Genomic DNA, 13,264 nt, shown 5'->3' on the forward strand with positions numbered 1-13,264 from the left:
GGTAAGTATAGTAACAAGTCCTATTTGCAATCTCAGAACACCTGATAGGAGGACAGTATGCGACCAGTCTAAACTAAAAGGGTGGAGGGGTATGCCTATTTATTAAGAATAATGTACAAGTGAATGAGAGAGATGACATCAATAAGGGAGCTTGGGAGGAGGTGGAATCCTTATGGGTAGAGCTCCAAAGGGATGAAGCTAAGGGGAATATAATACTGGGAGTGTGCTATAGGCCCCCTAACCTGAGGGAGGAGGGGGAGACGGACCTCCTATCACAATCTGGATTAGCAGCAAGGATGGGAAGTGTTATAATAGGGGATTTTAATTATGCAGACATAGACTGGGCAGAGGGCACCACACATTTGTCTAATGCCCCGTACACACGGTTGGATTTTCCGATGGAAAATGTCCGATCGGAGCGTGTTGTCGGACATTCCGACCGTGTGTGGGCTCCATCGGACATTTTCCATCGGATTTTCCAACACACAAAGTATTTTGATTTGTCACATCTGACAAAATTATTTTTGGGTTGTTTTCTTTTTTTTTTTTTTTAAAGGCTGTTTTTTGTTTTTTTGGGGGTTTGTATTTATTTCAAGGCTATCTTTGTTTTATTTTTTGGTTAGTTTTACTCCCTAATATTTTTGTTTGTGTTTTGTGTGTCAAGTTACCACAACACCATTGATATCTTATATTATTTAATCTCGAGAAGGTTGCTTGGTGTTGGTGTTAATTTCACATTGTATTTTTGAAATGTACCTGCCTCCTCACAAACAATCTGTCCTTTTTGAAGGAAAACACACATAGGAGAGTATAATTGAAACAAAAAATCCTTTATTAAGGGCTCGGAACCAAACAAAGAGGGAGGCAACACTGGAGAAACAGCAGAAATTAGCGAAGCCTTGGACCCCCAGGGCAGACATCAATTATTTAACATCAAAATTGGTGGCCTGATGAGTCCTTATCTAAGGGAGTGCAGTCTGGTCAAGAAGTCCCAGAGATCATGAAAGCAGCAGATGACATCTGTGTCCCCAGGCTGTGGTACTACAAGAGGCTACATCTTTTGCCAGACCAGACTGGACCCAGGGTCATCACTTTCTGGTCTTCTTTCCACGCTTCCTTTCCGGCTGTAGCTCTGATGTTGTAGATGTGGCAGGAGGAGGAGTAGGACCTGGAGGAGGAGGAGGAGAAGTAGGACCTGGAGGAGGAGGAGGACTATGTGTGAGGTCACAAATGTGGGTAGCACATGTTATTTGGCCCGTCAACCCCTTATTGAGAGCTTGCAAAATTAAGGACTCACACAGGAGTCGTTGTCCCTCCTCCATCTGCAGAATTTTGCAGGCAGTTATGCAAGCAAAGTCCTCCTGCACAGTGTGGGGGGTTCTCAGGGCCTCTGTAGCCTTCCAAAAGAGGCCTATGGCAGCCTCCTCCAGGTTACTCATCTTCCTGCCACTTTGTCTGTGAAGGTGTAGGGGAGGGACCTGGGTATCAGGCAGCCTGCTTGGCCCGGCCACCTCCTGGCTGAGACTTCCATGTGTATGAAAAAGGGACATGGTTTTAGTTTTTGCATCATCAATCACAATCATAAATTAGTACTCCAAACTAACATCTAGTTAACATCATTGATTGGACAACCAGAAATATTTAGAGGAATGCTATATCTGGCTCAAGCTGGGCTCCTCCACATGTTGCTGCCTGGAAGGCCCAGGTTGGGCGTCAGAAGCATCAGCTGGGGGGAAGGAAGCCTGGAAGGAAGACTGGAGAGTGATGACCTGGGTTCAGTCTGACCTGCCAGAAAATGCAGTCTGTTATAGTACCACAGCCTGGAGACATAAATGTCATCTGCAGCTCCGGATCTCTGGGAATCCTGGACCTTCTTGTGCTCCCTTAGATAAGTGCTCCTCAGGCCACCAATCAGGATCTTCAAATAGGTGATGTCTGCCGTGGGGATCACCATCTTCACAAATAGGGATGAGCCGAACACCCCCCTGTTCGGTTCGCACCAGAACATGCGAACAGGAAAAAAGTTCGTTCGAACATGCGAACACCGTTAAAGTCTATGGGACACGAACATGAATAATCAAAAGTGCTAATTTTCAAGGCTTATATGCAAGTTATTGTCATAAAAAGTGTTTGGGGACCTGGGTCCTGCCCCAGGGGACATGGATCAATGCAAAAAAAAGTTTTAAAAACGGCCGTTTTTTCAGGAGCAGTGATTTTAATAATGCTTAAAGTCAAACAATAAAAGTGTAATATCCCTTTAAATTTCGTACCTGGGGGGTGTCTATAGTGTGCCTGTAAAGGGGCGCATGTTTCCTGTGTTTAGAACAGTCTGACAGCAAAATGACATTTTGAAGGAAAAAACTCATTTAAAACTACCCGCGGCTATTGCATTGCCGACAATACACATAGAAGTTCATTGATAAAAACGGCATGGGAATTCCCCAAAGGGAAACCCCGAACCAAAATTAAAAAAAAAAAATGACGTGGGGGTCCCCCTAAATTCCATACCAGGCCCTTCAGGTCTGGTATGGATATTAAGGGGAACCCCGGCCAAAATTAAAAAAAAAAAATGACGTGGGGTTCCCCCTAAATTCCATACCAGACCCTTCAGGTCTGGTATGGATTTTAAGGGGAACCCCGCGCCAAAAAAAAAAAAAAAAACGGCGTGGGGTCCCCCCAAAAATCCATACCAGACCCTTATCCGAGCACGCAACCTGGCAGGCCGCAGGAAAAGAGGGGGGGACAAGAGTGCGGCCCCCCTCCCTCCTGAACCGTACCAGGCCACATGCCCTCAACATTGGGAGGGTGCTTTGGGGTAGCCCCCCAAAACACCTTGTCCCCATGTTGATGAGGACAAGAGCCTCATCCCCACAACCCTGGCCGGTGGTTGTGGGGGTCTGCGGGCGGGGGGCTTATCGGAATCTGGAAGCCCCCTTTAACAAGGTGACCCCCAGATCCCGGCCCCCCCCCTGTGTGAAATGGTAAGGGGGTACATAAGTACCCCTACCATTTCACAAAAAAAGTGTCAAAAATGTTAAAAATGACAAGAGACAGTTTTTGACAATTCCTTTATTTAAATGCTTCTTCTTTCTTCTATCTTGCTTCATCTTCTGGTTCTTCTGGCTCTTCTGGTTCTTCTGGTTCTTCCTCCGGCGTTCTCGTCCAGCATCTCCTCCGCGGCGTCTTCTGTCTTCTTCTCCTCGGGCCGCTCCGCACCCATGGCATGGGGGGGAGGCTCCCGCTCTTCTCTTCTTCTCTTCTTCTTTTCTTCTTTTCTTCTTTTCTTCTCTTCTTCTCTTCTTCTTCATTTTCTTCTCCGGGCCGCTCCGCAATCCATGCTGACATGGAGGGAGGCTCCCGCTGTGTGACAGCGCTCCTCGTCTGACAGTTCTTAAATAACGGGGGGGGCGGGGCCACCCGGTGACCCCGCCCCCCTCTGACGCACGGTGACTTGACGGGACTTCCCTGTGGCATTCCCCGTGATGTCACAGGGAAGTCCCGTCAAGTCACCGTGCGTCAGAGGGGGGCGGGGTCACCGGGTGGCCCCGCCCCCCCGTTATTTAAGAACTGTCAGACGAGGAGCGCCGTCACACAGCGGGAGCCTCCCTCCACGTCAGCATGGATTGCGGAGCGGCCCGAAGAAGAAAATGAAGAAGAAGAGAAGAAGAGAAGAAAAGAAGAAAAGAAGAAAAGAAGAAGAGAAGAAGAGAAGAGCGGGAGCCTCCCCCCCATGCCATGGGTGCGGAGCGGCCCGAGGAGAAGAAGACAGAAGACGCCGCGGAGGAGATGCTGGACGAGAACGCCGGAGGAAGAACCAGAAGAACCAGAAGAGCCAGAAGAACCAGAAGATGAAGCAAGATAGAAGAAAGAAGAAGCATTTAAATAAAGGAATTGTCAAAAACTGTCTCTTGTCATTTTTAACATTTTTGACACTTTTTTCGTGAAATGGTAGGGGTACTTATGTACCCCCTTACCATTTCACACAGGGGGGGGGCCGGGATCTGGGGGTCACCTTGTTAAAGGGGGCTTCCAGATTCCGATAAGCCCCCCGCCCGCAGACCCCCACAACCACTGGCCAGGGTTGTGGGGATGAGGCCCTTGTCCTCATCAACATGGGGACAAGGTGTTTTGGGGGGCTACCCCAAAGCACCCTCCCAATGTTGAGGGCATGTGGCCTGGTACGGTTCAGGAGGGAGGGGGGCCGCACTCTCGTCCCCCCCTCTTTTCCTGCGGCCTGCCAGGTTGCGTGCTCGGATAAGGGTCTGGTATGGATTTTTGGGGGGACCCCACGCCGTTCTTTTCTTTTTTTTTGGCGCGGGGTTCCCCTTAAAATCCATACCAGACCTGAAGGGTCTGGTATGGAATTTAGGGGGAACCCCACGTCATTTTTTTTTTTTTAATTTTGGCCGGGGTTCCCCTTAATATCCATACCAGACCTGAAGGGCCTGGTATGGAATTTAGGGGGACCCCCACGTCATTTTTTTTTTTTTAATTTTGGTTCGGGGTTCCCCTTTGGGGAATTCCCATGCCGTTTTTATCAATGAACATTCAACATCAATGAACACATTTTTGATGTGTATTGTCGGCAATGCAATAGCCGCGGGTAGTTTTAAATGAGTTTTTTCCTTCAAAATGTCATTTTGCTGTCAGACTGTTCTAAACACAGGAAACATGCGCCCCTTTACAGGCACACTATAGACACCCCCCAGGTACGAAATTTAAAGGGATATTACACTTTTATTGATTGACTTTAAGTATTATTAAAATCACTGCTCCTGAAAAAACGGCCGTTTTTAAAACTTTTTTTTGCATTGATCCATGTCCCCTGGGGCAGGACCCAGGTCCCCAAACACTTTTTATGACAATAACTTGCATATTAGCCTTTAAAATTAGCACTTTTGATTTCTCCCATAGACTTTTAAAGGGTGTTCCGCGGCATTCGAATTTGCCGCGAACACCCCAAATTGTTCGCTGTTCGGTGAACTTGCGAACAGCCAATGTTCGAGTCGAACATGAGTTCGACTCGAACTCGAAGCTCATCCCTATTCACAAATTCCAGCAATTGATCCAGTGCTGCCTTCCTCTTTGTTTGGTTCTTATATTTAGGGTGATTTATCTCCCACAGACAAGGCAGCTCCCTGAACATATCAATGAAGATTGGCATAAAGTCCTTATCTTTCAAGATATCCATTTTCACTGCAAGGCACAACACAAGACAAACCCTAATGTCAGGCAAAACTCTCCTAATCTTGTTACAATATAGGCCTTAATCTAGAAGCAGTATAGGCCCAAGTTTAGATCTTACCTTCGTTATCACGATCGGCGCCTCCGATACTCCTTCCTCCGCTCACAGATCGTACGTACTACGCACGCGTGTTACGTTTTATACACACTGTGCATGCGTGTAACTCCGCCCGCCCCTGGCGTTCTTTCTAGTCTATTCCCCACCCCTTTTCGTTCGGCGCAGTGGGGGAAGAGCACATGGCGGAGACACAGCAGGTGCGTGCTAATTACAGCAACGAGGAGGAGGAGGAGGAAAGCCCGGAGCCGGAAATGTCTGGATCCAGAAGGAGAAGATTTAAGGTCTCAAATATGTCCTTTGGGGAGATGTTGGAGATGGTCGACATCCTGAAGAGGGCCGACTATGATGGAAAGTATGGACCTTACCCCAATCCCAATGTCAGAAAGGCCAAGATAATGGCGAAAGTGGTCAAAAGTCTGCACTGGAATTTCGGGGTACGACGATCGAAAGATCAGCTCAGGAAGCGGGGGTCGGACCTGAAATTAAGAGAACATGAGCAGTACAGAAAGATTCGGAGAGTGCTGCAAAAAAGTAAGTAGTTGTGCTATGTTCCTATTCTTTTTGTATTTATTATGTTAGTGCTGCTCCATGTGCTTTTCTTAACTGTTGTACAGTTTAAAATGGCAACTTTCATGTTCATGGGCACATTATTCGTTTGTATCAAACATTTTTCTTTCGGCCTATAAAACACCATTGTTTTGGCCATATGCATTTGACCACATTTTTTAGGGCCTACTTGTATGAAAATAATTTGGTTGTGTAGATGGGTTTGTTACTAGAATGAAATGCAAACTCGATTCTGTGTAAGGAGAGGACACTTAGCAGCAGTTTTCACATCTGGACACTGGAGCACTAGTGTGGGACACAAGAACACCCTTTTTATTAGGGGGCCCACACAGGTGCTCCAGTGTATACTATAGGGGTGTCGCCAGCTGTGAAGCTTGGACAAAACAGGTAAAGTATTGGAAGCTTGACAAAGGACACAAAAAATTCTACATCTTGGAACTCTGCCAAAATAGACAATTGTACCCCACTTCCAAGCAATGTTTCATATTTATAGTTCTGCCATCAAATATCTGTGTGCTAAGTATTTTTTTACATAGGGTAGAAAAGACTCGGAGGATACCCCTCATCCAACGAGACCAGAGACCCCCCACCTCTGGAAGAAGGGGAAATCCCCCAAAGACAAGAAGAGCAGGAGGAGGAAGTTGTGGTGGAACTAGTCACCACAACAGGTGAGTGTCTGCAACCACAGGCTCAGGTAAGAGATGGATGCCGGCATATTTATAATACATGTTTTTTTTTTGGTTTCTATCTTTTTATGGTGATTGTGATGTTGTGGATCCAGGGCATTTCACCTCGGAAAGTGCACAGATCCTGATTGGGGAGATCATGGGATGTAATGTTGCATTGGAAAACATCAAGAAAAACATCAATGATGTTATTCAAAAAAATAAGAACATCATTGATGTTTTGGGGAGAGTTTAAAACCCCTCCAAATCCTTTTCTTTTATGGTGTGCTACAATTTTAACATTTTTTGTTGAATTGTAGAAAAGCCAAATTTTGAAGAGGCACACAGTGTGTCAACATGTGCTATCTGCCATCACGGGAGATCAATGGACGCGTTTTGGGGGTGCAACCCCTTCCTCAATAATAAAGTAGCTGAGAGGAGTAAATAAATAAAAAAAATAAAGTAGCTCCCCCAAAACACGTCCCTTGATCCCCCGTGATGACAGCTAGCACATGTTGACATTCGTAAATTTGTGTACATCTTCAAAATTTGGCTTTTCCTGGGGTGACTTCACCCCATCTGAACGCAATATCAAACACAGTTCCTAAATACTCATGTCTGATATTGCCTTCAAGTTCTACCAAAAGTGAACTTTGTAAGTTCAAGGTTTGTGTCTTTCTTGTTGGTTTGAAACATGCCTGTTTTATCTTAAATGGACATTTCTACTTTTTCTAATGCCACCCCAAAAATTGTTATACAACAAACATGTTGGTTTGTTTTAAAAACCTTTTCTAAATGCACATGTGATTGTGCAGGTATTAAAAAGATTGTTAATCAAGAATGTGTGGATTATTGTCTCAACGCTCCAACACTTTTGGGGTACTCTAATTGCTGTTTTCTGTGACAATGGGGGTTATTTCCTAAGGGCAAATCCAAATTGCACTACAAGTGCAGTTTCAACTGAACTTGTAGTGCAAAGTGTCTTTGCCTTTAGTAAATAACACCCAACAATGCTTTGTAAGGTTACACAATCACGTCTTTTTCAGGACTCGACACATTTCTGTCAGGGTCAGCTAAAACAAACACAAGCAGTAAATGTCACCAAAGATTTTCTTAATGTTTTTTTTATTTAATAAAGGTTCCACACATTGTCTGGCATATTAATAGCCCCACTACCCGCAAAGAATTCAAGGTATCTTAGACGGACATCACGGGCACTCAGGGAGGGCAAGCACTGACGGCCACTTTCAAGCGCCGTCAGGGTTGGTTCATTTTGAATTCCGACTTCAGGCCCAACTGAGCCAGCATAGTTGGCAGAATTTTGCCGTAAAAAGTTGTGTAGAACACAGCATGCCAGGATAATGTGATTCAGTTTATACTCCGCCATATGTATGGGTGTAAGAAATAGGCGGAACCGGCTGGCCATGATTCCAAACGTGTTTTCCACCATGAGAACAAAAGGGACATTCACAGCTAATTACAATCATGGTAATTAGGGAATGAGGAAAAAAATACAATATATTAGCAAACATTATATACAATTAAATGTGATATTAAAGGATACAAATCTTACCTTAATATACTCCTTCTGCAGGACCTGGATGATGGCAGAACAGGTCTCCGGGATAATGATCCCCAGAGCCTGGGGGGAGATGCCTGTCGAGAACTTCAAGTCCTGCAGGCTTCTCCCCATCACCAAGTACCGCAGGGTGGTGACAAGCCTCTGTTCCGGAGTGATGGCTTGCCTCATGCAGGTATCCTGCCTGCTGATATAGGGGGTCAGCAAAGCCAACAAACGGTGAAATACGGGGTCTGTTATCCGGAGAAAGTTCCTGAAATCATCAGGATTATTCTCACCGATCTCATGGAGCAAAGGCATATGACAGAACTGGTCACGCTGAAGCAACCAATTCTTGGTCCATGAACTCCTCCCCACCCTGTTCATGGACTGGACTTGTGTCAAGGTCAGGATCCCAACACCAAGCCCCCGCACAGCATGAACTCTACGAGGAGTACGTATACGCAACATGGCTAGAAAACGGTCAGCTGCTCAGAACGAAGTAACAGAACGCACTGAAGAACAGCAAGGCCTGTGAAGAGCAACCTGAAAAACAGTAACGAACGAACAAGAACACACTGACAAGTCAATGGTACTCGCTGCACGCACTGAAGAGCAGATACAAACCCACAAGCACAAACTGAACAGCAGAAAACGATCTGAAAACCACGAGTCTGAAAATGCGCGAATCGTCTCTCACCAAACTTTTACTAACATGAGATTAGCAAAAGGAGCCCAAAGGGTGCCGCACTTGGTTCTGAACTGGCCTTTTCTAGTCTCGTCGTACATGGTTGACGTCACCGCGTTCTTGGCGATCGGAAATTCCGACAACTTTGTGTGACCGTGTGTACGCAAAACAAGCTTGAGCCAACATCTGTCGGAAAAAATCCTAGGATTTTGTTGTCGGAATTTCCGATCAATGTCCGACCGTGTGTACGGGGCATAAGGCTCGCCAGTACCTAAATGTCTTGCAGAACAATTTAATGGGTCAAATGGTAGATGCACCAACTAGAAACAAAGTGTTACTGGATCTACAGATCACTAACAATACAGACCTAATCACGGATGTGGAAATACGGGGCAATTTAGGAAACAGCAATCACAGGTCAATTGGCTTCAGTATAAATCACAAAAACAGGAAACATATGGGAAATACAAAGACACTGAATTTCAAAAGAGCCAACTTCCCTAAACTATGAACCTTGCTATAAGATATAAATTGGGATAAAATCTTAGAAACACGGAGGAGAGATGGGTTTGCTTTAAGAGCATATTAAATAAGGGCATTAGCCCGTGCATCCCATTGGGAAATAAATTTAAAAGAGCGAGCAAAAGTCCTGGATGGCTTAACTCCAATGTAAAAATGCATATAAAAGCAAAGGAGAAGGCCTTCAAAAAATACAAGGCAGAGAGATCATCATCAGCATTCAGACTTTACAAACAATACAACAAGAAATGTAAGGGTGCAATTAGGGCGGCTAAGATAGAACACGAAATAAGGAGAGCAAAAAAAACGCAAGAAATTCTTTAAGTATATAAACAGTAAAAAAGGAAGGACAGGCCATATTGGCCCCATAAAGAATGAGGAAGGACATCTTGTTACAAAGGATGGGGAGATGGCGAAGGTATTGAATTTATTCTTCTCCTCAGTCTTCATGAGGGAATTGGGGGGCTTCAGTAACCAAAATTGCAGTGTTTATCCTCATGACACATCACAGGAAGCACCATCATGGCTAACAGAGGACAGAATTAGACTTGGGAAACTTAACATTAATAAATCACTGGAACCAGATGGCTTGCACCGAGGATACTTAGGGAACTCAGTCAAGTAATGGCCAGACCATTGTTCCTAATTTTTTCTGACAGTCTACTGACTGTAATGGTACCAGCTGATTGGAGAAAAGCCAATGTAGCACTAATATTTTAAAAAGGGCCAAAATACATCCCTGGGAATTACAGACCAGTTAGCCTAACATCAATAGTATGCAAGCTCTTGGTGGGGATCATAAGGGACTATATACAAGATTTTAGCAATGAAAATGGTATCATTAGCAGTAATCAGCATGGATTCATGAAGAATTTTTCTTGCCAAACCAGTCTATTAACCTTTTATGAGGAGGTGAGCTGCCATCTAGATAAAGGAAGGTCCATAGACGTGGTGTATCTGGATTTTGCAAAAGCATTTGACACAGTTCCCCATAAACGTTTACTGTACAAAGTAAGGTTAATTGACATGGACCATAGGGTGAGTACATGGATTGAAAACTGGCTACAAGGGAGAGTTCGGAGGGTAGTGATAAATGGGGAGTACTCGGAATAGTCAGAGGTGAAAAGTGGGGTACCCCAGGGTTCAGTGCTGGTGCCAATCCTATTTAATTTGTTCATAAACGACCTGGAGGATGGGGAAAACAGTTCAATCTCTGTATTTGCGGACGATACCAAGCTAAGCAGGGCAATAACTTCTCCGCTGGATGTGGAAACCTTGCAAGAAGATCTGAACAATCTAATGGGGTGGGCAACTACATGCCAAGTGAGGTTTAATGTAGAAAAATGTAAAATAATGCAAAAATATGGCAAAAATATGAATGCAATCTACTCACTAGGGGGAGAACCTCTGGGGGAATTAAGGATGGAAAAGGACCTTGGGGTCCATGAAGTTGATAGGCTCAGCAATGGCATGCAATGCCAAGCTGTTGATAACAAAGCAAGCAGAATATTGGCATGCATTAAAAAGGGGATTAACTCCAGAGATAAAGCAATAGTTCTCACACTCTACAAGACCTTGGTCCGGCCTCACCTGGAGTATTCTGTCCAGTTCTGGGCACCAGTCCTCAGGAAGGATGTACTGAAAATGGAGCGAGTACAGAGAAGGGCAACAAAGCTAATAAAGGGTCTGAAGGATATTAGATATGAAGAAAGGTTGCGAGCACTGAACTTATTCTCTCTGGAGATGAGATGCTTGAGAGGGGATATGATTTCAATTTACAAATACTGATGACCCCACAATAGTGATAAAACTTTTTTGCCAAAGGGAGTTTAACAAGACAAGTGGCCTTGCATTAAAATTAGAAGAAAAAAGGTTTAACCTTAAACTACGTAGAGGGATCTTTAAGCCTCTTTAAGAGCGGCAAGGATGTGGAATTCCCTTCCACAGGCGGTGGTCTCAGCGGGGGGCATCAATAGTTTCAAATAACTATTGGATAAGCACCTGAACGACCACAGCATACAGGGATATACAATGTAATACTGACATATAATTACACACATAGGTTGGACTTGATGGACTTGTGTATTTTTTCAACCTCACTACTATGTAACTATGTCGTCGGCATAGTCAACTATGTAAGGTAAGGCCGGAGTTCAACTTTAAAGTCAGGTCAGAATGACTGTATGGGATTTTGATCACTACAAGCCAAATGTGCAATAATATTATATCGAAAGGAAAAACATGTAGAAATATGGGTTTGTTAAAAACTAAAACCAACATACATTTTACTAGTAAATGAGCAAAGATTAGCATAGTCACAGCTTCAGACATATTTAAATATAACATATTATATTTTTTTTCCAAGTAGAGCCACCCAGTGCACTTTGACCAATAGAGATCATGAGGTATAGCTACCGTAAGCAGTGACTCATAGCTTTTGCCGCTATGTCCAAAAATGGCTATGTTTGGTAAGACCTGGCCTTGTTGGGATTTTAAAACAATGAAGATGAAGCATTAAACTTCATTATGAAGAATTTCACTGACCAAAAACTAGATCTAAACCACATCCTCTTAGGCTAGTCATACATGCGTAGCTTTCTCTTATTCAGCCCTATTAGCAGAACCATCAATAGATTCTTCCATCCATGCTAAATAACACGGATAAAAGGAATCTTCATTGTTGGTTACTGTATTAACCACTTCAGCCCCGGACCATTATGCTGCCTAAGGACCAGAGGACTTTTTCCAATTTGGCACTGCATTGCTTTAACTGCTAATTGCGCGGTCATGTAATGCTGTACCCAAATGAAATTTGCATCCTTTTCTTCCCACAAATAGAGCTTTCTTTTGATGGTATTTGATCACCTCTGCGGTTTTTATTTTTTGCGCTATAAACGGAAAAAGACCAAAAATTTTTTAAAAAAGTGATATTTTCTACTTTTTGTTATAAAAAAAATCCAATAAACTCAATTTTAGTCATACATTTAGGCCAAAATGTAATCAGCCACATGTCTTTGGTAAAAAAAATGTCAATAAGCGTATATTTATTGGTTTGCGCAAAAGTTATAGCGTCTACAAGCTAGGGTACATTTTCTGGAATTTACACAGCTTTTAGTTTATGACTGCCTATGTCATTTCTTGAGGTGCTAAAATGGCAGGGCAGTACAAAACCCCCCCCAAATGACCCCATTTTGGAAAGTAGACACCCCAAGGAAATTGCTGAGAGGCATGTTGAGCCCATTGAATATTATTTTTTTTGTCCCAAGTGATTGAATAATGACAAAAAAAAAAATTACAAAAAGTTGTCACTAAATGATATATTGCTCACACAGGCCATGGGCATATGTGGAATTGCACCCCAAAATACATTCAGCTGCTTCTCCTGAGCACGGGGATACCACATGTGTGGGACTTTTTGGGAGCCTAGCCGCGTACGGGGCCCCGAAAACCAATCACTGCCTTCAGGATTTCTAAGGGCGTAAATTTTTGATTTCACTCCTCACTACCTATCACAGTTTTGAAGGCCATAAAATGCCCAGATGGCACAACCCCCCCCCTCAAATGACCCCATTTTGGAAAGTAGACACCCCAAACTATTTGCTGAGAGGCATATTGAGTCCATGGAATATTTTATATTTTGACACAAGTTGTGGGAAAGTGACAATTTTTTTTTTTTTTTTGCACAAAGTTGTCACTAAATGATATATTGCTCACACAGGCCATGGGCATATGTAGAATTGCACCCCAAAATACATTTAGTTGCTTCTCCTGAGTATGGGGATACCACATGTGTGGGACTTTTTGGGAGCCTAGCTGCGTACGGGGCTCCGAAAACCAATTACCGCCTTCAGGATTTCTAAGGGTGTAAATTTTTGATTTCACTCTTCACTGCCTATCACAGTTTCGGAGGCCATGGAATGCCCAGGTGGCACAACCCCCCCCAAATGACCCCATTTTGGAAAGTA

This window comes from Aquarana catesbeiana, linkage group LG03, assembly GCF_042186555.1.
Source record: "Aquarana catesbeiana isolate 2022-GZ linkage group LG03, ASM4218655v1, whole genome shotgun sequence".
Taxonomy (NCBI): domain Eukaryota; kingdom Metazoa; phylum Chordata; class Amphibia; order Anura; family Ranidae; genus Aquarana; species Aquarana catesbeiana.